The sequence below is a fragment of the Ovis aries genome, chromosome 2 (assembly GCF_016772045.2).
Source record: "Ovis aries strain OAR_USU_Benz2616 breed Rambouillet chromosome 2, ARS-UI_Ramb_v3.0, whole genome shotgun sequence".
NCBI classification, from domain to species: Eukaryota; Metazoa; Chordata; class Mammalia; order Artiodactyla; family Bovidae; genus Ovis; species Ovis aries.
In genome coordinates, this window is record NC_056055.1 from 114,040,959 (window position 1) to 114,063,976 (window position 23,018).

The following is a 23,018-nucleotide window of genomic DNA, read 5'->3' on the forward strand; positions in this document are numbered from 1 at the left end:
TAGAAGAAAACAGTTGACTCTGTAATTTAAAACCATCCTATAAAGAAAATCCCCAAGGGTGTATAGCTCCACTGGTGACTTCTATAAAATATTTAAGAAAGTAACAACACCAATTTTACAAAGCCACAGTAATAGTATAGTATTGACTTGATGCACAAATAAACCAATGGAACAGAATAGTAAGAAAAAAATCCCTGCTATAGACTGAATGTTTGTGAAACTTCTAGATGTCATTTCAGGGGACTCCCAGGGGTTCCAGTTCTTTATGTATCAGCCCGGAAAGAATTCAGTGAGAGGCAAAGTAGTAGATAAGTGATATTTTAGAATTGGAGACTTGTGAGGCTTATAAGCAGATGAGAAAGAGGGTGTTAAACCCAGGGAACTTACTGGGCTACAGTTTTATAATCAGAGGAAAGTAGGGGAGGGAGACCACATTCTTCCTTATTCTTGAGTAGATGTCAAACTTCCATCGTTAGCTCCTTCTCCATGTTGGGCAAAAAAGTTTTCTTGTCCATGGTCAAGCCAGGACTGTCAGGGCACTAGGGAATATCATTTCGGGTCTCAGTACAATAATAGTTTCACTTTGAAATCTCACTTTTCCATAACTTTTTAAAAAAAATTTGTGCAAAGAGCATGTTTTAAGGATCACTAACTTACTGAGCTCACAGGACAAAATGTGGGTCTCATGCCATCATTGCTTTATTGTTTTTGTCTCATGCTTCTATTGCATGGTTTTGCTGCTTAAGAAGCCTGCTTGGTTTTGTGGTTAAGGAAACCTGTTTCTTCAGTGATCATTAACTTACAGAGGGGCTTCCCTGGTGGCTCAAATGGTAAAGAATCTGCCCACAGTGTGGGAGACCTGGGTTAGGTCCCTGGGTTGGGAGGATCCCCTAGAGAAGGGAATGGCTACCCACTCCAGTATTCTGTCTGGAGAATTCCATGGGCAGAGGAGCCTGACGGGCTACAGTCCATGGGGTCGCAAAGAGTCAGACACAACCAAGCGACTTTCACTTTTCACTTAACTTGCAGGGGTCTCCCATGCTTTTTTTCTTTACTTACAGTCCTCTAGTGGGATTAACTATTTCATTACTTACTTTGTCCCTATCCTTTGTGTCTCCTCAAAATTCGTATGTTGAAACTTAATACCCCAATGTGTTGGTATTTGGAAAGTGAATATGTAAAGAAAATAGAGCCCTCACAAATAGCATTAGTTCCTATAGAAAAGAAACCCCAGAAAGATTCTTCATCTCTTCCACTATGTGAGATTACAGGTCTGTGAAGCAGAATGTAGGCTCTTACCAGTCATCAAATCTTCCAGCACCTTGCTTTCAGACTTCCCAGCCTCCAGACTCTGTGAGAAATAAATTTCTGTAGTTTGTAAGCTACCCAGTCTATGATATTCTGCCCAAACAGACTGACAAGCCCACACTTCTATAGTCAATTGAGTTTTAATAAACATACCAAAGGAATTCAATGGACAAAGGGAAGTATTTTTAATGGTGCTGAGTAATTGTATAACTATGTGGAAAAAGTTGATCTCCTTGCCCACATCATACACAAAAATTAATTTGATATGGATCATAGACCTAAACATGAAAGCTAAAGATACAAAGTTTCTAGAAGGAAACTAAAGAGTAATTTTACAACCTTAGAATATAGGTGGGAAAAGATGTCTTAGAAGAGAAAATGTATTAATCTCTTTGGTCAGTACCTTTAAAAAAAAGTGATAACTGATTTGGTCAGAAATTTTAAAACCAAAAGACAATGTTAAGACAGTGAAATACCAGTTTTGAAGACAGTCTTGGCACACAGACAACTGATTCCAGAATATGCAAAGAACCCCTACAAATCAACAATAAAATGCCAACCCAACAAAAATAGGATGCTTCAAAGAAGAAACTACTTTGGAAGTCTCTTATCAAGTTATATATATATATATGCCACATAGCATATACATATGGTATACAGCATAATCCTGCTACTGCTGCTGCTGCTAAGTCGCTTCAGTCATGTCCGACTCTGTGCGACCTCATAGACGGCCTCCAACCAGACTTGTATATATTTACCCAAGTCCGTCTAATCGAGGCTATGGTTTGTCCAAAGTCATGTATGGATGTGTGAGTTGGACTGTGAAGAAGGCTGAGCGCCGAAGAATTGATGCTTTTGAACTGTGGTGTTGGAGAAGACTCTTGAGAATCCCTTGGACTGCAAGGAGATCCAACCAGTCCATTCTGAAGGAGATCGGCCCTGGGATTTCTTTGGAAGGAATGATGCTAAAGCTAAAACTCCAGTACTTTGGCCCCCTCATGCAAAGTGTTGACTCATTGGAAAAGACTCTGATGCTAGGAGGGATTGGGGGCAGGAGGAGAAAGGGATGCCCGAGGATGAGATGGCTGGATGGCATCACTGACTCGATGGACGCGAGTCTGAGTGAACTCCGGGAGTTGGTGATGGGCAGGGAGGCCTGGCGTGCTGCGATTCATGGGGTCGCAAAGAGTCGGACACGACTGAGCGACTGAAATGAACCGAACTGAACTGAACTGATAATCCACACAATGGCTTGTACCTGAGTAATCAATCATAAAAGCAAAAAACTAGAAACAACTCAAAGAATATAATTAGAAAAGTGGATAAACAAATTGTTGCATATTTGTACAATGGAATATTAATATTAAAAGGGAAAGAATTGCTGTCCAAGTATTATCACAAAGAAATTTTACCAGGTACAAAAGGTAATATTGGTTGATGTGATCACAAAAGAAGAGTAGGAAGCTCCAGGTCCTCATTTCCTCACAGAAACATCAAGTAAACATCATACTGACCTCAGTAGCTTTATGAGAACTCTAGAAACCAGTTAAAGGATCTGCAGCAGCCAAATAGAACGGCTAACCAAGAAACAGCAGCACTCAAAACATTCCAGACAAAACTCTCACGGCGTTTGCAATCACCCTTGCCCACCCCTAACAAAGGCATGCTACAGATAGAGGAAGTCACTTAATTCCTGATCCCTCCCTTAGAGTGAAAGGAAGTTGTCTACAATGCTTCAGCTTGTCTGGGGGTTGTTGGAGGGACTGGTTTTTGTGTCAGAGTGCTGACTCAGAGTGCTGACAGGAATAGTGGATTAACTTGGGTACAGGACTGGAGGCTCATGACCGCAGTGTGGTGCCAGGGCATGGTGGAATGCTGCAGGGGCATTTCTGACCTACGTGCACCTGTGGGTAGAGAAGTACGGCTGAACATCCAAGGCCCTAAGAAGAAGGCCGAGACTCTTAGGGACATGAGATACTTTGAAAAGCAGCTGTATATGCAGGGGAATTAAGGGTAGGGGAAAGCACACACACAGGCCCAAGGAAGGTGCAGCACCCAAAAGCCCCGAGAAGACTCTGGCTCTCACACTGCATTGATTAGGGGACTGACTCCTGCACAGTCAGGCTGCAAAGGCTGGGAGAGGTTCCTGATTGTCCAATGCTTGATTTTCAACAGACATATGACCCATTCAAAGAAGCAAAATAAATCTTCAGAAAATGAACCCAAAGAAAGCCTTTGAGTTTACCTGACAAACACTTTGAAACAATTTTCTTAATGATTCAGCTTGATGACTTAAGTTGTAACACATACAGAAAACTAAGGAAATCAGGAAGTCAATATATGAACAAAATGAAAATATCTATGAGAGAGAAATTATGGAGATCCAGTTTCTGGTCTAGCATATCTAGAGCATGAAAATTGTCACTGTGTTCTAACAAGCTAAATGGACCAAAAATCAGCAAATCTTATTAGATCCATTAAAGAAGTGAGGTCACAGGGCATACTGCTGACCCATAAATCAGAGAGACAAACCAGCAGACTCAGAGAATCAAAACACACCAAAGCAGAAACCCACAAACAGAAACTCCTGTGGGAGCTAGTATCAGAGTAGGAAACCTAAACTGAAACTGATGAATTGCTGGAGGCTCAGTGTGGAAAAGTTTGAGAGTTAAAAACTCCAGAGGGGACCGTTCTTAGATGGTGTGCTTGTAATTTTTTGAGTTTTATCTCCAGGAGCCTTACCAGTTACTTATAGTAAGAATTAGAGACAAAAAAAGTCCTCTTGTGATTTCAACAGAGGGAGGGGGAAAGGAACCATTTTGAAATAAACCAGAGCATTCTGTTCCTAACAAAGCCTGCCCTAAAGAGAGCTATCTCAACAACACCTCAACAACTGTCTCAACAACTGTCTCAACAACCCTAATTTACTGGAGATTTTTCAGAGCATAAGCCACCTGGATGAAGGGAAATAATGCCAGCTCCTCCAGACACCCTCTTTCATCTAAAGGAGGGGAAAAGCTGAGAAACACTTGTGAAGTTCACAGCTCAGGGGAACAGTCTCCCTAAAAGACTGAGGACTAATATTTCCTGGTCTGTGGAATACTACTCCTCCATCTACACCTTACCACCACATCAGTAAATGCCTATTTACCACAGATTGTTTTATCTGGTACATTGTTTTTGTCTTTCAACAAAAATCACAAGGTATACTACGAGAAATAAAATATTGCCTGCCATATCAGTAAACAAAGAATGTCACAGTCATCAACAGTTGCAGTCCTCCCACAGTGAGCTGGTGGGCCCTGAGGGAACTCAGGGAGTAAAGCAAAGCTGCCATCTAACAGCCATTGTACTGCAGTCACTCCAGATGGTGAGCCCTGAGGAACTGCGGATGTGAAGACAGATCCTGGCCCCAGACAGCTGAGGCGCATATCAAAGGAACCACTTCAGTGAGCTCAGGCTCTTGCATCTGCTCGTGTGTAGAAAAACACTAAATTCCTTAACTTGAGATGTCTAGTTTTCTTTTACTAACAGTAGTCTTTTGTTCTTACTACGAACCCTTTGCTGCAAAACTCCTGTATATGCTAGCTCACCTCTGTTCTCCTTGGAGCAGTTTTCTCGGGGTTACTTGAAATGCTGCCTGTCAGAGTTGAAGTCCTCAGTGTGACTGCTCAATAAAGCATAATTCTCATCTTTTAGGTGCATATATATATATATATATATATATACATATATATACACATACACACACACGCACAAGTAAAAGGTAAAAAACAAACAAAAAGACAAAAAAGTCTGAAGAGATCAAGCAAGTATCAGAACAAGACTCAGATATGGAAAGAATGTTGGAATTATCCGATCTGGAGCTTTTCAAAAGCTATGATTAATATGTTAAGGACATATTGTTAAAGTACTCTATTTCCTTATTTGGTCAAATATCATTTGACCGTGTATGTGAGGACTTATTAATGGGATTTCTATTCTATTCCAGCACTCTGTTTGTCTTTCTTTATGCCAGTACCACAGTGTTGTGATTTACTGTATGTCATACTTACTGCAGCTTTGTAACAAGTTTTAACTTTTATTTAATTATTTTTGCACTGGGTCTCCATTGCTTTGCATGGGCTTTCTCTAGTTACAGTGAGTAGGAGCTACTCTTCATTGTAGCGCTTCTCTTGTTGCAGAGCACAAGCTCTAGGATCAAGACCTTCCGGAGTTGTGGCACATGGGCTTCGCTGCTCTGAGGCATGTGGAATTTTCCCAGACCAGGCATTTAACCCATGTCCCACGCATTGGTAGACAGATTCTTATCCACTGTACCACCAGGGAAGTTCTGCAACAAGTTTTTGAAATCAACTGTATCTGAAATAAATATACAGAACACTCCAGTCAACAACAGCAGAACACACATTTTGCTCAAGTGTACAGGAAACTTTCTCAAGGATAAACCACTTTCATCACTTCTGTTTAACATAGGAAGGCCTATTCAGAGCAGTTAGGCAGAAAAAAAAGTATCCAGAGTGGAAAAGAGGTAAAATCATCTGTTTGTAGATGACATGATCTTACTTGTAGAAAATCTAAGATCTCATTAAAAAAAAAACAAAAACTGTTAGATGTAATAAACCAAGTCAGGAAAGTTTTAAGATATAAAATCAACACATTAAAAACTCAGTTGTATTTACAAACACTAACAATTCAGTAAGGAAATTAAGAAAACAATTCCAGTACAATAGCATCAAAAAGAATAAAATACTTAGGAATAAACTAAACAACAAAAAAAGACAAAAAGTTTGTATATTTAGAACCACAAAACTTTGCCAAAAGACATTAAAGACGGAAATATATGAAAAGATCTCTCACTTTCATGGATTGACAGGCAATTTTTTTCAGTTTTACTGAGATATAACTGACGTGTGTGTGCTCAGTCATGTCTGACTCTTTGCAACCCCATGGCTCCTCTGTCCATGGGGTATTTCAGGCAAGAGCCCTGGAATGGCTGCCATTTCCTCCTCCAGGGCTTCTTCCTGACCCAGGGATCAAGTCCTCGTCTCCTGTGTCTCCTGCATTGGCAGCCAGGTTCTTTACCACTGCTCCACCTGGGAAGCCCTTAACTGACGTTCAGCTTTGTGTGTGTTTAAGTGTAACTCATAATGGCTTAACACAAATGTACTGCAAAATGATACCGCAATAGATTTAGTTAATATCCATCTCCTCACACAGCTGCAAAAAAGAAAAAAAAAAGGTCCTTCTGATGGAATTTTTAGGATTTACTCTTGCAGCAACTTTCAAACATACCAACAGCAGTGTTAACTGTTGTACATTACATCCCCAGTACTTATGTATCTCAAGTACCTTTTGATCACTTCCATCCAACTGCTCTACCTCCAAGTTCCTGCCTCTAGTAACCACAAATCGGATCTTTTTCTGTTTGTTGCTTGTATTTTTTGTTTCTTTTTGATTTCATATATAATAGAGATCATAAAATATTTGTCTTTTTCATTCTGATTTATTTCACTTAGCATAATGACCTCAGGTTTTACCCATGTTGTTGCAAAGAGCAGGACTTCTTTCTTTTTTCGTTGCTGAACAGTATTCCATTTTATATATATATATGTATATATACATATATATGTATAATTTCCTTTATCCATTGATCTTTTGATGTACACTTAGGTCATTTCCATGTCTTGGCTATTATAGATGCCTCTTTGACATAGTAATTTGATTTCTTTGAATATATACCCACAAGTAGAATTGCTAAATAATGTAGTAGTTGTATTTTTAATTTTTTGACAACCCTCCATACTGTTTTCTATATTGGCTCTACCAATTTGCATTTCCATCAACAGTGCACCAGGGTTTCCTTTTCTCTGAGTCCTTCCCAACAATTGTTATCACTTTTCTTTTTAAAGCTAGTCATTTTAACAGGCATGAGGTGAGATCTAATTGTAGTTTTGATTTGCATTTCCCTAATGAGCGCCGAAGAATTGATGCTTTTGAACTGTGGTGTTGGAGAAGACTCTTGTGAGTCCCTTGGACTGCAAGGAGATCCAACCAGTCCATTCTGAAGGAGATCAGCCCTGGGATTTCTTTGGAAGGAATGATGCTAAAGCTGAAACTCCAGTACTTTGGCCACCTCATGTGAAGAGTTGACTCACTGGAAAAGACTCTGATGCTGGGAGGGATTGGGGACAGGAGGAGAAGGGGCCGACAGAGGATGAGATGGCTGGATGGCATCACTGACTCGATGGACGTGAATCTGAGTGAACTCCGGGAGTTGGTGATAGACAGGGAGGCCTGGTGTGCTGCGATTCATGGGGTCACAAAGAGTCGGACACGACTGAGCGACTGAACTGAACTGAATGATTAGTGATAGAGGTGTTCATGCTGTGAGACCAAAAGTTCTCATGAGGTTGTCTAAAATGGGGAAACATGTCAGCCGAGCCTATGGTGGTTCCATGTGTGCTAAATGTGTCCGCGACAGGATTAAGCGCGCTTTCCTTATTGAAGAGCAGAAGATCGTTGTGAAAATATTGAAAGCACAAGCACAGAGTCAGAAAGCTAAATAAAAAATGAGCCATGTTTGAGTAATAAATCAAAACGCCTCATTCTATTAACTTCTGTTGTGGTTTATTAGTGTACAGGTTTGGTTTCTGTGGTAACTGGAGATTCCCCACACATACACACATACACAAATTTTAGTTGATCACTTTTTCTGAAAATAATTGGAGGTCAGTGATTGCTGGAATTTTTTGATGGTACGATCTCCTGGAGAAGGAAACGGCAACCCACTCCAGTACTCTTGCCTGGAGAATCCCATGGACGGAGGAGCCTGGTAGGCTACAGTCCATGGGGTCACAAAGAGTCGACTGAGCGGCTTCACTTTCACTAATGATTAGTGAAATGATTAGTACCTCTTCAAGTACCCACTGGCCATTTAAATATGACCTTTGGAAAAAGGCCCAGAAGCCTTAATATTCTTTTTTTGGCCAAGCTAAGTGGCATACAGTATCTTAGTTCCCCAACCGGGGATTAAGCCTGTGCCCCCTCCAGTGGAAGCACAGGGTCTTAACCATGGGACTGTCAGGGAAGTGCCAAGACAGTATTTTTAAGATGTCAATACTACCCCCAAGTGATCTGCATATTCAATGTAATTCCTATCAAAATCTCAAGTGTTTTTTGCAGAAATACAAAACTCCATCCTAAAGTTAATATGAAATTTAAAGAGATCCCAAATAGCCAAAACAATCCTGAAAAAGCAGAACAAAGATGGATGATCCAAACCTCCTGTTTCAAAACTTATTACAAAGCTTATAGTAATCACATCAATGTGTTACTTGCAGATAGACAGATATACAGACCAAAGGAATAGAGTATAAAGCCTACAAATAAACCCTCACATATACGGTCAAGTGATTCTTAACAAGATTTCAAGACCACTCAACGGGAAAAGAACAGCCTTTTCAACAAATGATGCTGGAAAAACTGGATATCCACATTCAAAAGGGTGAAGTAGTACTATCACTTTAATCTATACACAAAAATTTACTCAAAATAGATCAGAGGCCTAAATGTAAGAGGAAGGTAATACTATAAAACTTCTGGAAGGAAACATGAGAAGACTTCATGACACTGGATTTGACAGTGATTTCTTAAATATGACACCAAAACCGAGGACAACAAAAAATGAAAAATAGATAAATTGAACTAACATCAAATTTTTAAACTTTTTGCCTCATAAGACATAATCAGCATAGTGAAAAGGCAACCCTCAGACCGGGAGAAAATATTTCTAAATCAAATATCTAATAAGGTTTTAACATCCAAAATATATAAAGAACTTGCGCAGCTCAACAATAAACAGCCAATTAAAGAATGGCCAAAGGATTTGATTAGATATTTCCCCAAAGAAAATAACAAATGTCTAATAAGCATATGAAAATATTTTCTCAACATCACTAATCATTAGGGAAATGCAAATCAAAACGACAATGAGACACTACCTCACATCCACTGCTAAGCTAAGCTAAGTTGCTTCGGTCATGTCCGACTCTGTGCAACCCCATAGACAGCAGCACACCAGGCTCCGCCATCCCTGGGATCCTCCAGGCAAGAACACTGGAGTGGGTTGCCATTTCCTTCTCCAGTGCATGAAAGTGAAGTCACTCAGTTGTGTCTGACTCTTAGCGACTCCATGGACTGCAGCCTACCAGGCTCCTCTGTCCATGGATTTTCCAGGCAAGAGTACTGGAGTGGGGTGCCACTGCCTTCTCTGCACATCCACTAGAATGGCTATTAATTGAAATTTATTAAAAAAAAAAAAACAGAAAATAACAAGTTTTGCTGAGGATGTACAGAAATTAAAACCCTTGTGTACTATAGGTGGAAAAGTAAATGATGCACATACTGTGGGAAACAGTCCAGTGACTCCTCAAAACTGAGAGGTAGAATCAGCATATGGTCTAGCAATCCCACTTCTGGGTACATACCAAAAAGAACTGAAAACAGGCTCTCAGAAACATTTGTACACCTATGTTCATAATAGCATTGTTCACTATAGCCAAATGATGAAAGTAACCCAAGTGTCCATTGACAGGTGGGTGGATAAACAAAATATGATATATCCACACAATGGAATACTATTCAACCTTAAAAAAGAATGAAATTCTGACATGTGCTACAACATGGCTGAACCTTGAGAACACTATGCTAAGTGAAATAAGCCAGTCACAAAAAGACAAATAGTATATAATTTCACTTTTTTGTAGCATCTAGAGTAGTCAAATCCATAGAGACAGAATGTTGAGGGTTGTTGCCAGGGGCTGTGAGGAAGGGGAATTGGGGAGTTATTCTTTAATGGATACAGAGCTTTAGTTTTATAAATGAAGAGTTCTTTAGATGGACTATGGTGATGATTGCACAACAATAGCAATAGTATAATGTTGTTATAAATCTACTGAATTGTAGGCTTAAAAATATTTTTAAAATTTTATGCTTTCACTACAATTTTAAAAAATCATACAAAATTCTCAACAAAATACTAACTAGTATAATCCAACAAAATATAGAAAGAATCATAAACCATGACCAAGTGGGGTTTATTCCAGGAGTGCAAAGTTATTTAGACATCCAAAAATCAATTACAGCATAAGTCATCATATCAATGGAATAAATAACAAAAATAACAATCTCTTCAATAACACAGAAAAGCATTTGATAAAACACAACAACCCTCTTTCATGATAAAAACATTTAACAAACTATGAATAGAAGTGAATTTCTTTGACTTAATAAAAGGCATTTATAAGAAACCCACACACTTAATGCAGAAAGACCGGATGCTTTCCCTCTAATGTCACTTCTATTCAGTGTTGGGGGAAAAGGATCCATATTGGAAAGGAAGAGGTAAAAACTGTCTTTATTTGCAAATGATATAACCTTGTCTGTAGAAAAGTGTAAGGTACCCACTGAAAACCTATTAAAACTAGTAAATAGATTTAGCAAGGTTACAGGACACAAGACTGACATAAAAAATTAACTGCATTTGTGTCCACCTTTATGGCAAAAAGCCTCTTGATGAAAGTGAAAGTGGAGAGTGAAAAAGTTAGCCTAAAACTCAACATTCAGAAAACGAAGATCATGGCATCCAGTCCCATCACTTCATGGGAGATAGATGGGGAAACAGTGGAAACAGTGTCAGACTTTATTTTTCGGGGCTCCAAAATCGCTGCAGATGGTGACTGTAGCCATGAAATTAAAAGACGCTTACTCCTTGGAAGAAAAGTTATGACCAACCTGGACAGCATATTCAAAAGCAGAGACATCACTTTGCCGACTAAGGTCCGTCTAATCAAGGCTATTGTTTTTCCTGTGGTCATGTATGGATGTGAGAGTTGGACTGTGAAGAAGGCTGAGCAACGAAGAATTGATGCTTTTGAACTGTGGTGTTGGAGAAGACTCTTGAGAGTCCCTTGGACTGCAAGGAGATCCAACCAGTCCATTCTGAAGGAGATCAACCCTGGGATTTCTTTGGAAGGAATGATCCTAAAGCTGAAACTTCAGTACTTTGGCCACCTCATGTGAAAAGTTGACTCACTGGAAAAGACTCTGATGCTGGGAGGGATTAGGGGCAGGAGGAGAAGGGGACGACCGAGGATGAGATGGCTGGATGGCATCACTGACTGGATGGCATCACTGACTGGATGGACATGAGTCTGAGTGAACTCCGGGAGTTGGTGATGGACAGGGAGGCCTGGCGTGCTGCAATTCATGGGGTCACAAAGAGTCGGACACGACTGAGCGACTGAACTGAACTGAACTGACGCTTGCAATAAACATTCTGGAAAGGAAATGAAAGAAACAATTCCACTCACAATAGCATCAAAAACAACAAAATACTTAGGAATACATGTAACCAGGAATGTTAAATATCTGTTCATTGAAAACTATAAAACTTTGATGAAAGAAATTAAAAATGTTCTTCAATAAATTCTATCAAGGAACCTGCTCCAGGATGATGGGCAACATGATAAGACAAGTTCAGCCCATGAGCATGGACCTATTTCTACATTGTATTTGTTCAGAAGTTAATTCCTTGATCAAAAGCAATGCTATATCAGTTTAGTTCAGTTCAGTTCAGTCACTCAGTCTTATCCAAATCTTGGCAACTCCATGGACTACAGCACACCAGGCCTCCCTGTCCATCACCAACTCCTGGAATTCACCTAAACTCATGTCCATTGAGTCGATGATGCTCATCGAGGATGAGATCCAACCATCTCATCCTCTGTTGTCCCCTTCTCCTCCCACCTTCAATCTTTCCCAGCACCAGAGTCTTTTCCAGTGAGTCAGTTTTTCACATCGGGTGGTCAAAGTATTGCAGTTTCAGCTTCAACATCAGTCCTTCCAATGAACACCCAGGATTGTTCTCCTTTAGGATGGACTGATTGGATCTCCTTGAAGTCCAAGGGACTCTCAAGAGTCTTCTCCAACACCACAGTTCAAAATCGTCAATTCTTCAGCACTCAGCTTTCTTATAGTCCAACTCTCACATCCATACATGACTGCTAGAAAAACCATAGCCTTGACTAGATGGACCTTTGTTGGCAAAGTAATGTCTCTGCTTTTTAATATGCTGTCTAGGTTCAATGCTATATGGAATACCATAATTGTGGATAAGTCCACAGATGGTAGTTTTGGCATTGTGTGCAGGGGAGGTAAATCCATATCCAGGGTAAGTGTCTATTTCAGTAAGAACAAAACACTGCCTCTTCCATGATGGAAAGGATCTAATGTAAACGTGGGCAGTAATGCCATATTGGGTGTTAAGTGTCATTTTTTTTCTGCAGACGAATGGGCACTAGCCAGATTGGCCTTGCTGAGTGTAAGTCCATATTACTGAGCCTGTGCACAACCTCGGTCCCTCCACCATGGGCACTTTATTCAAGAGCCCATTGGGTAATGACACGGTTATTGAGGAAAGAGGTTAATTGGTATTCACAGAACAGATCATACTACCCATCCAATTACTAACCCATCCTTTTCTGCTGAGGATACCATTAGTGAGCATTCTCATTCTTGGCCCATAAAGAAATGGCAACCACATTCTTTTTTCTCCAACCTCCTTGTCACCAAGTTTCCAGTTGTGTTCCTTCCCTGTCCCTGACCATTTAGCCAAACCATTGGCTGCAGTCATGAGCTGATATATAATTGCCCCTGTGACTATTTCTCCTTCCAGGAAAAATAAGGAACCACCTGGGCTAGGAGGATTTCCCTTCACCACTATCCTTCTGGAATGTCCCAGAAAGGGCTGCACCTGCAACTTTCCACTTTTGAGAGGGCCTGCATACTATGCAGGAGAAGGCAATGGCAACTCTTTCCAGTACTCTTGCCTGGAAAATCCCATGGATGGAGGAGCCTGGTAGGCTGCAGTCCATGGGGTTGCTAAGAGTCGGGCATGACTGAGCAACTTCACTTTCACTTTTCACTTTCATGCATTGGAGAAGGCAATGGCAACCCACTCCAGTACTCTTGCCTGGAGAATCCCAGGGACAGAGGAGCCTAGTAGGCTGCCATCTATGGGGTCACACAGAGTCGGACATGACTGAAATGACTTAGCAGCAACAGCAGCAGCATACTATGTAAAACCATTTGTAAGCCAAGCCCTGCGTTCTCTTCCTCTGAGGAGCCCACTCAAAAGTGGAATGGTCCTAGAGAGAGAAGTAGTTTGGCAAATGTGGGGCCATAGTCACTCAGACCACTTCCACATGCAGTTTAACTGGGCCTTCAAGGCCTGCTTGCACGTATCTCATGTATTCCAGCTTGATGTCTTTGTGATTCATGATGTGCTCAGACTAAAGTTCATGATGTGCAGCTCAGGTCACATGGTACAACTTGGTGGCCCACAGTTAAGTGTTCAGTCCCTACTTAGGCCCAGCAGACCAAAAGTTGGTTCTCAAAAGGGCAGTAGTTATGATGTAGGAGATAGATGGGCTCCAGGTTAGACACTTACAACTAGCCTCCTGTTTGCAATTCCTGAGACAAGAGATAGGTGGGCTCCACTGAAGACACCTACAATCAGCCTCCTGTTTTCCCTCTGAAATGGAAGTAAAAACAGAAACTGGGTAAATAGCCAGTGTTTGTTTCTTGTAAACACCTTAAGGTAATAGTCATCGCACGGACAAAGAGAGGCAAAACCCCGTCTGAGTGAAGGATTAAGGAATCTCCCTCCCCTCCTCTTTTGGGACAAGGGAAACACTATACATGCATGCAAAGGCTGCTTGTGGGTCAAAAGTCAAGGGATAATGCCAGGCCATAATGAATCTTACTCTTCCCAGAAGCCTTCACTTTGAGATCCATCTTGGCTGAGGGGTGCATGTGCACCCCAGTGGAGGGTCCCGGGGTAGGTCAGGTGTGGAAAAAGAAACCAGACAATTGGCCTGAAGGAAGGAAAAAACCAGGAAGAACTGACCTATATAGATGACAACTGCCTCTTTACTGGGCTCCTCCTCACTGGGGGACGCCACATCCTTTCTTTTCAAGTGTGCATCTCTGCCTGCTTCTATCTTAACAAACCGTTTCTCTGTATGCTCTCTTCCACTTGTTGCTATGCTATGTATCTAATAATAAACTTAGTGCCTGCATTTACATTTTCTGCCTCTATGATAAATGTATTTTTCACTGGGGGCAGAGATCCAGGGAAACTTAGCTTCTAGCTTCTAGCCCTTGCTGGTCTGGTGGCTAGGACTCCTGCTTTTCATCCAGGTTACCCATGTTCAATTCCTGGGCAGGGAATTAGATCTCACTTCACGCCGCCACTCACTGCTGCCTCACCAAGATCAGTTATTCGCAGAGGATAGCAGAAGTTTGCTCCAAAATCCTAAGGCCCTGTGCTGTGATTCATCTATTTGTACCTGCCAAAGTTCCAAACAGCATCCCTCACCAACACTGGTACTTCAAGCACCACTGGCCCAAGTGGCAGAGCAGCTTGCATGGCAAGGGCAGAGTCCACTCAAAATTAGCGGCTTTTTGGGTCATTCAGCAAATGGACCAGAGTAGCACACCCAGAGAAGGAATGTCTCCAAAATCCAAAGAGGTGTTGTGCCTTTGTTTTGGTCAGAGAAGGGGCCAGATATGACAACCCATCATTGCTTCACCTTAGAATGAATATCTCTACATGCCCCCACATTATGACCCCTAGAAATTTCGCTGAAGTGGTAGGTCCCTGAATTTTTTGTGGAATTTATTTCATACCTTCTGATGCATCCTAGCCATATGTCTGGAGTAGCTGCCACTTCCTGCTCCAGTGTTCAATCAGCATAACATCATAGACTACGTGTGTGAAATTTCATGGAAAGGGGAGGCCACCAGTGTCCCTGAACCTGCGTCTCTTGCATCCCCTGCATTGGCAGGTAGATTCTTTACCACTAGCACCACCTAAGAAGCCTTGACCACACCATCTTGACTAGTTTGCCTTTTCCCTACACAAACCAAATATTTCTTTCTTTCCTCTCATTTTCACCATCTAACATAAAATGTGTTGTTAATAGTAAAGTTTATCTCAGTATAAAGTGTATCTCAGTATTTTGGTAAAGAATCTGCCCACAATGCGGAAGACCTGAGTTCGACCCTTGGGTTGGGAAGATCCCCTGCAGAAGGGCATGGCAACCCACTCCAGTTTTCTGGCCTGGAGAATCCCATGAATAGAGGAGCCTGGAAGGCTACGGTCCATAGGGTCACACAGAGTTGGACACAACTGAAGCAACTTACCAGGTCCGTACAGCATGGTCAGGTTCTCTCACCCTGTGGCCACTCACTCTCACCCCACACTTAGTAAACACAAGGTTATGTAACAGCTGAGATCACTTATAGTACTGTCCATGTGCACCATGAGGTACTGGCTTGGTCTTGGGCTACTTTGTGTGGTACACCTATATCAGCTCCACCTGAAAAAAACCTTTGGGGCTACATTATGGCTGCATTATGGCATGTTGGCTGTGTTATGGCTATGTCTGGTGGGTCAACCATGAGAGGAGAGAATACAGTGTACCTGCTGCTATGGCTACTGGGCCATCCAGGAGAGAATAAATGCGTCTGCACTTCAGATGGCTCCTTGAGTTTTCTTCCAGCTTCTTAACTCACACCTTGGCTACCAGGGGTTCAGTGAACAGTTCACACAGTGAGCTATAGCAAGATAATTGGTGTAGTCAGCAGGATACCCAGCAGGTAGAGGAGCCTGAGGCTCCACAGAAGAAGAGGAGGAGGGGTACCCAGCAGGACAAGAGCCTGAGGTACCACTGGATGGAGGAAGCCAGTGGCCACCGTATAGGATATCGTGCCATGTGGCTGCAATCCTATCAGCGTGGGCTCTGCTGGAAGACTGGGAGGTGGTGGCTGGGTGGCTGGGAGACCAGAGAGCATTGAAAAAGCATTATAGGTGGTGAGTTCCCATTTGCTGAACAAGGTGGCATGTACTGCCGCTAGCACTGTGGGATGGATTTTCCTGACTGCCCCGAAGGCGAATGTGGATAGTGCCCTACGTGGTGGCAAGCCAGGGTGCCATGTGCAGAGACACCTGGAAGAAGCAGAGCAACATATACTGGAATTAGAGCAAGAAACTTGTGGCTTTGAATTTGAATTTGAAATATGAAACTAAGGATAATGATGATGAATGTTATGAGACTGTGGGTCACCGCTTGTCAGCAACACCTGCTGTGCAGCAGAAGTGAAGCATGAGCAGCCTATGGCCCAGGGGGGCCATCCTCAAGGGGCCCCCAATGTGACTGAGTCACGACGTATTGACCATATGCTCAGGCAGAGTTGGTTGACTGGGGTAAGAAGTTTTGGCAAAAGCAAGGGGAAACCTTGGCGGCTTGGCTTTTGTGACTCTGAGACACAGGGGTGGGCCCAGAACCTGTGTGGGGGCGGCGGGGGGAGTTGCAGGTTCTTTACTGAGAGAAGTAGAGGGATGACATGCAAGACACCACTTTGAAAACGTGAAGAACTCAAAGGGGGCCTGAGCTGGCAGGCATCCCATCTAGGTTCCTCAGATGCAAACATGGGCTGATTTGCACAAAGGTATACTGTAAAGGGATGGTGGAGCCCGGTGGGCTGCCGTCTATGGGGTTGCACAGAGTTGGATACGCCTGAAGTGACTTAGCAGCATACTGTAAAGGCTGTGTCTGATGATGTAGAACACTGCATAAAGTCTGTGTCCTGTGATGTGCTACCCTCTGATTCTCTTGCAGGTTTAGAACAGTGTTTGGAATCATGTAGGTTGACTGTGAATTATGTGGGTGGACTGTGAATGCTGCAAAATCCCCTCCTTGAAGGGGTGGGCCTGGAGCCCATGAGGGGTTTTGCGGGTCTTTAATAAAAACCATGTAGGGGTGGAGTTGCCCCCGTGGAGGCTGTCTTACAATTTTCACAAAGACAGATGGTGGACTGGACTTGGCCATGGAAGATAAAGGCACTCCGCATGCGGTGGTTCTTCTAGCCCCATGAGGGCAAGGACTGCAGCGTGAGTTCCAGGTGATACCTGGCGTGGGGTTTTGCCATATATTGGGAGTGTAACTGTTTGTTGTTAAAACATCTGCTGTTGTTGCAACATCTGCTGTTGTTGCAAGATGTAATGCCAGAGTCCAGCTCCAGCAGCCAGGGATTCAACCTGAAGGGATGAGCGATGTCAGCAAGAAACTGAGGCAGCCTCTCAGTTTTTCTTTGGACTGCCTATTTATTTCAAGCTTAAGATTCTCTTTTATACTTTTAAAAAAGCATTAGGTCAGAGGTTTGATATTTTTAGTTCCCAGAGACCCAGATTTATTTTTCTCCAAAAATCATTATTGCCCCTCAAAAGGAGTTCCTTCCTCAGCGATTCTCTTATCTACTTTTTCTCATGTGCCCTTGTGAATACACTGTAACTGATGCTAATGTCTGGGCTGCATACCACATTCCTCAGTTTATTTCTTATCTTTCTAAGTCCTGTTTGCCCCTAGTATGCTAAGCTCACTATTTCTAAGAAAGGGCTTCTAGCTATAAATATCTCTAAAGTTCCTAATCTCTATAAGCTATAGTAGAATATGCTAACATTACAGCATCCCTTAAATCTTTAGCTTCTAACTAGTTTAATTATTCCTAAGCCCTAAATTCAGCAAACTCCTTTGCCGTGAACACTTTTCTCACAAATGGGCTTCAGATAGCAATCCCTCCCATGGCCTCAAGCTGCGGCCTGTGTGCTCACCCTGGAACACTTTTTTGTAAAAGTCCTTGAACAAATGTCAGTGATTAACTTTATGAATTATTCTTTAAGCACAGCTGCAGAAGGCTTTATGCCTTCTCATGCTCCTCTCAAAAACAATAAGCACCTTAATATTCTCTGCAGTCAACTCAGCCAAGGAAAGGAAAAAACAAGTCAGAATCACAAAGCCTAACTCCTTCATTCTGGGTCCGTGCCTATGGAACAAAGGGAGGAGGTTTTGTCAGTAATGCCTAACGCGGCTCCCGACAATGTAAGTTCAAGTGTCAGTGTTACTCACCAAGGGAATATCACAGAAGATGAACTGTGCATAGACAGTGAGGTGAGAAACCCTGAAGGGGTGGAGTGTGGAGAGAGAGCAAATTAGTCAAGATGGCGTGGTCAAGCTCTCTTGCCCCACGGCCTCTTGCTCTTGCCCCATGCTTCGTGGGTTCATGGTTATGTAACAGCTGAGATCACCTTCAGTACTGTGCATGCTTGCCTCAAGGTACTGGCTGGGTCATGGGCTACTTTGTGCAGTTGCCTGTATCAGCTCCACCTGATAAAAGTCCTTGTGGCTATGTATGGCTGTGTTATGGTGTGTTGGCTGTGCTGTAGCTGTGTCTGCTTGGTCAACCAGAAGAGGAGAGAATACGGTGCGTCCGCTCTGCCAGCCAGGAAGGAGTGATGTGTCTGCAGTTCCTATGGCTCTTTGAGTTTTCTTCCAACTTAGCTTGTACCTTTCCTATCATGGGTTCAGTGAACAGTTCACACAGTGAGCTACAGCAAGACAGCATACAAAGATATTCCTCTCAAGAAGAGGTAGAGTGCTGGGCCAAGGAAGGCAAGAGGGAAAGGAGCTAGAAGGACAAGATCTAATTCTAAGGGTCTTCTGAAACCCCTGCCCTTTTCCTCAAAACTGAATTTTACATATCCTACCTGACCCAGTCAGCTGTTAGATGGCCATTCAAATTGGTCCAGGGACTTTAAGGTGACTATTAAAAGAAACTCTGTTGTTTTAAAAACCAGAATTTAAAATGACATGAATAAAGAGTATCTTCTTGCTGGTCACACTTTGCTTTGGGACCTCGGCTTTGGGGCCTTTTGGGATTTAAGTCTAACTATAGGTCTAGAAAGAAAGAGGGTAGGGTAAATCCTGAGGAAGGTAGTTAGTGCCTCTCTGCTATTTCAGGTTTTTCAAGTGAGAAAGGACTAGTCTCAGGCAGGGGTGGAAGGACTGCTTTTTTCTGGCAAAGTCGACAGTGATATTTAGGGACTTGATGTCCCCAGGAAAACCCCATGGATGGAGGAGCCTGTAGGCTGCAATCCATGGGGTCACTAAGAGTCAGACACGACTGAGAGACTTCACTTTCACTTTTCACTTGCATGCATTGGAGAAGAAAATGGCAAGCCACTCCAGTGTTCTTGCCTGGAAAATCCCAAGGACGGCAGAATCTGGTGAGCTGCCGTCTATGGGGTCGCACCAAGTCAGACATGACTGAAGCGACTCAGCAGCAACAGCAGCATCCTTAGAATCTTTGTGTATTTCCCATTCCAACTTTCACGATCTCATTTCTTCCTAATCAATGCTCTGATTTCAAGAAAATTGACGCTGTAAAGATGGGAATTCAATTTGTGTTGTCATTTAGCTACTCACAGGGTAAGATCAGGGGTTTGGATTTCAAAAAACTTGACCCTGCAGATACAGGAGAGAAGCTTTCTTTAGAGGCAGCTACAGAAGCTTTCAGGACATTTATGCAGAGCTCAGACTGGGGGTTTGAGGCCTTTGGCTCAGTCTTGACTTCACACTCTCCAGATAGTTAAGACCACTCAGCTTCATTACACAATTTTTTTTTTTTTTTTTTTGCCACGCAGTGCAGCTTGTAGGATCTCAGCTCCCCAACTGAGGATTAAATCTGGGCCAGGGCAGTAAAAGCCTGGAATGCTAAACAATAGGTCACCAGGGAACTTCCTACACACCTTTTAAAATTTTTATTTATTTATTTTGGCCTTCCTTGCTGCATTAAGGCTTTCTCTAGCTGTGGTGAGCAAGACCTACTATCCTGTGGTGCACAGCATTCTCACTGTGGTAGCTTCTCGTGGTGCACAGCAAAGGCTCTAGGGTGCAGGCTCAGTAGCTGTGGTGCATGAGCTTTGTTGGAATCAGCATGTGGAATCTTCCTGGGTTAGGGATCAACCTGTGTCCCCTGCATTGGCAGAAGGATTCTTAACCACTGGACAACCAGAGAAGTCCCCTACACTCCTTTGACTAAAATGTTATAAGGTGCCAAATGCTTGGCCACCCAGAATCTCACTTTCTATCATTATTTGATTATAGATATCCAACAGTGAAATTCGAGTAACTCTACTGCCACATCATCCTAAGGACTTCCAGTGTTTTCATTGCCACTGGAAATAGGGTCACTAGTGCCTTAATATTCAGCCAGAGAACTGTCCAGAGTCAATGCAGAGAATTTACTTTTAAGTATGCTTCCCTGGAATAATTTCTAATACCAAAATGAATTCTATCAGAGAGATAGCAACACTAGTGGATACACATGTGTGTGTAACACTTATACAGTATTAAGAGATTGATTACAAGAAACTTGCCACATATTGTGAAGGTTGAAGCTAAGCACGCCTGAATTGTATAGGACAGGCCATCAAGAAGGCAAGTTAGTGGATTGGGCTGGAATTCACAGGCACAGAGACATCACTGATGCTGTCCACATGCTATCAAAAAAGGATAATTACAGCAGGATGGAACCCCATGGACACAAGCTGAATTTGTTGTCCACAGGAAATCAGGAAGGAAAAATCCAGTTAACATAGAATTAGTGTAGACTGTTAAGAATCTGGCTCAGGGAATACCTACATCTTTTATATGGCTTCCACTGATTGTCAGACCCACCAGAATAATTTCCTTTATCAATAAAATCAACCATTAAGGAATTTATTATGTCTGCAAAATTACTTTGATAGCAGCACTAATTAGTATTTGATTGAATAGTGGGAGAAGGTGTGTGCATATTACAAAATGTCCACTATTCTTACCTTCATTCTCATAATTTAGCCAAACAAGTTGACACATCAAACTTACCACATTACCTTTGTCAAAGTGTTTATTACTTTATTCCAGTCCACATGAATCATTTCAGTCAAGTCTGACTCTTTTCAACTATGGACTGTAGCCTGCCAGGCTCTTCTGTCCATGCGAATCTCTAGGCAAAATTATTAAAGCGGATTGCTATTTTCTCCCCCACGGGATCTTCCCGACCCAGAGATCCAACCTGCATCGCTTGTGTCCAGTGGTGTCCAGTGGGTTCTTTGCCATTAGTGCCACCTGGGAGTTCCTTATCCCAATCTATGTAACTGGAATAATCTCCTGTTTCTCATCTACCTCTTCCTTTCATTAATCCTGCATTAATCTTCCTATAAAACTGCATTTCTATGACTGTGGTTATAGGTCAAACATTAAGATATACAGGCTACAAATAATCTAGCTGGAATACAAATATGCATATAAAATATTAATATGACAACATTAAGAATTATCAATTAATATGTCAGCTTTCTAAAATTTGGGTATTTTTGTTTTTTTCAAACTTAAAATTTTTTATTTTGTATTGGAGTATAGCCAATTAGCAATGTTGTGATAGTTTCAGGTGAGCAGCCAAAGGACTCAGCCACACATATATATGTATCCATTCTCCCCCAAAGCCCCTCCCATCCAGGCTGGCACGTAACACTGGGTAGAGTTCCATGAGCTGTTAAATAGGTCTTTGTTGATTACCTATTTTGAATACAGTGTGTACATGACCCTCCCAAACTCACTAACTATCCCTTTCCCCTGACAACCTAAGTTTGTTTTCTAAACCTGTGAATCTCTTTCTGTTTTGTAAGTAAGAACATTTGTATCATTTCTTTTAGATTCCACATATAAGGGATGTCATATGATATTTCTCCTTCACTGTCTGACTTACTTCACTCAGAATGACAATCTCTAGGTCCATCCATGTTACTGTAAATGTCATTATTTTATTCTTTTTAGTGGTGGAGTAATATTCCATTGTGTGTATATATATATATATATATATATATATATAGCAAATCTTCTTTATCCATTCCTCTGTCAATGGACATTTATGTTGCTTCCATGTCCTGGCTATTGTAAACAATGCTGCAATGAACACTGGGATGCATATATCCTTTCAGATCATATTTTTCTCTGGATATATGCCCATTAGTGGGATTTCAGGGTCATATAAGGAACCGCCATACTGTTCTCCATATGTGAGAGTGTTCCCTTCTCTCCACACTCTCTAGCATTTGTTGTTTGTGGATTTTTTGATGATAGCCATTTTGATCAGCATATTAAAAAGCAGAGACATTAGTTTGCCAACAAAGGTCCATCTCGTCAAAGCTATGGTTTTTCCAGTAGTCATATATGGATGTGAGAGTTGGACCATAAAGAAAGCTGAGTGCTGCAGAATTGATGATTTTGACCTGTGGTGTTGGAGAAGACTCTCGACAGTCGATTGGACTGCAAGGAAATCCAGCCAGTCCATCCTAAAGGAAATCAGTCCTGAATATTCATTGGAAGGACTGATGCTGAAGCTGAAGCTCCAATACTTTGGTCACCTGATACGAAGAACTGACTCATTGGAAAATACCCTGATGCTGGGAAAGACTGAAGGCGAGAGGAGAAGGGGATGACAGAGGATGAGTGTTGGGAGCCGTGTTAGGCATTACTGACAAAATGGAGGCACGGCCCCTGCTCCCTCTCTTTGTCCCTCAGGCACGGACCCAGGATGAAGGAGTTAGGCCTTGTGATTCTGACTTGCTTTTCCCCCTCCTTGGCTGAGATGACTGAAAAGAATATTAAGGTGTTTATTGTTCTTGAGAGGAGCATGAGAAGGCACAAAGCCTTCTGCAGCTGTGCTCAGAGAATAATTCATAAAGTTAATCACTGACATTG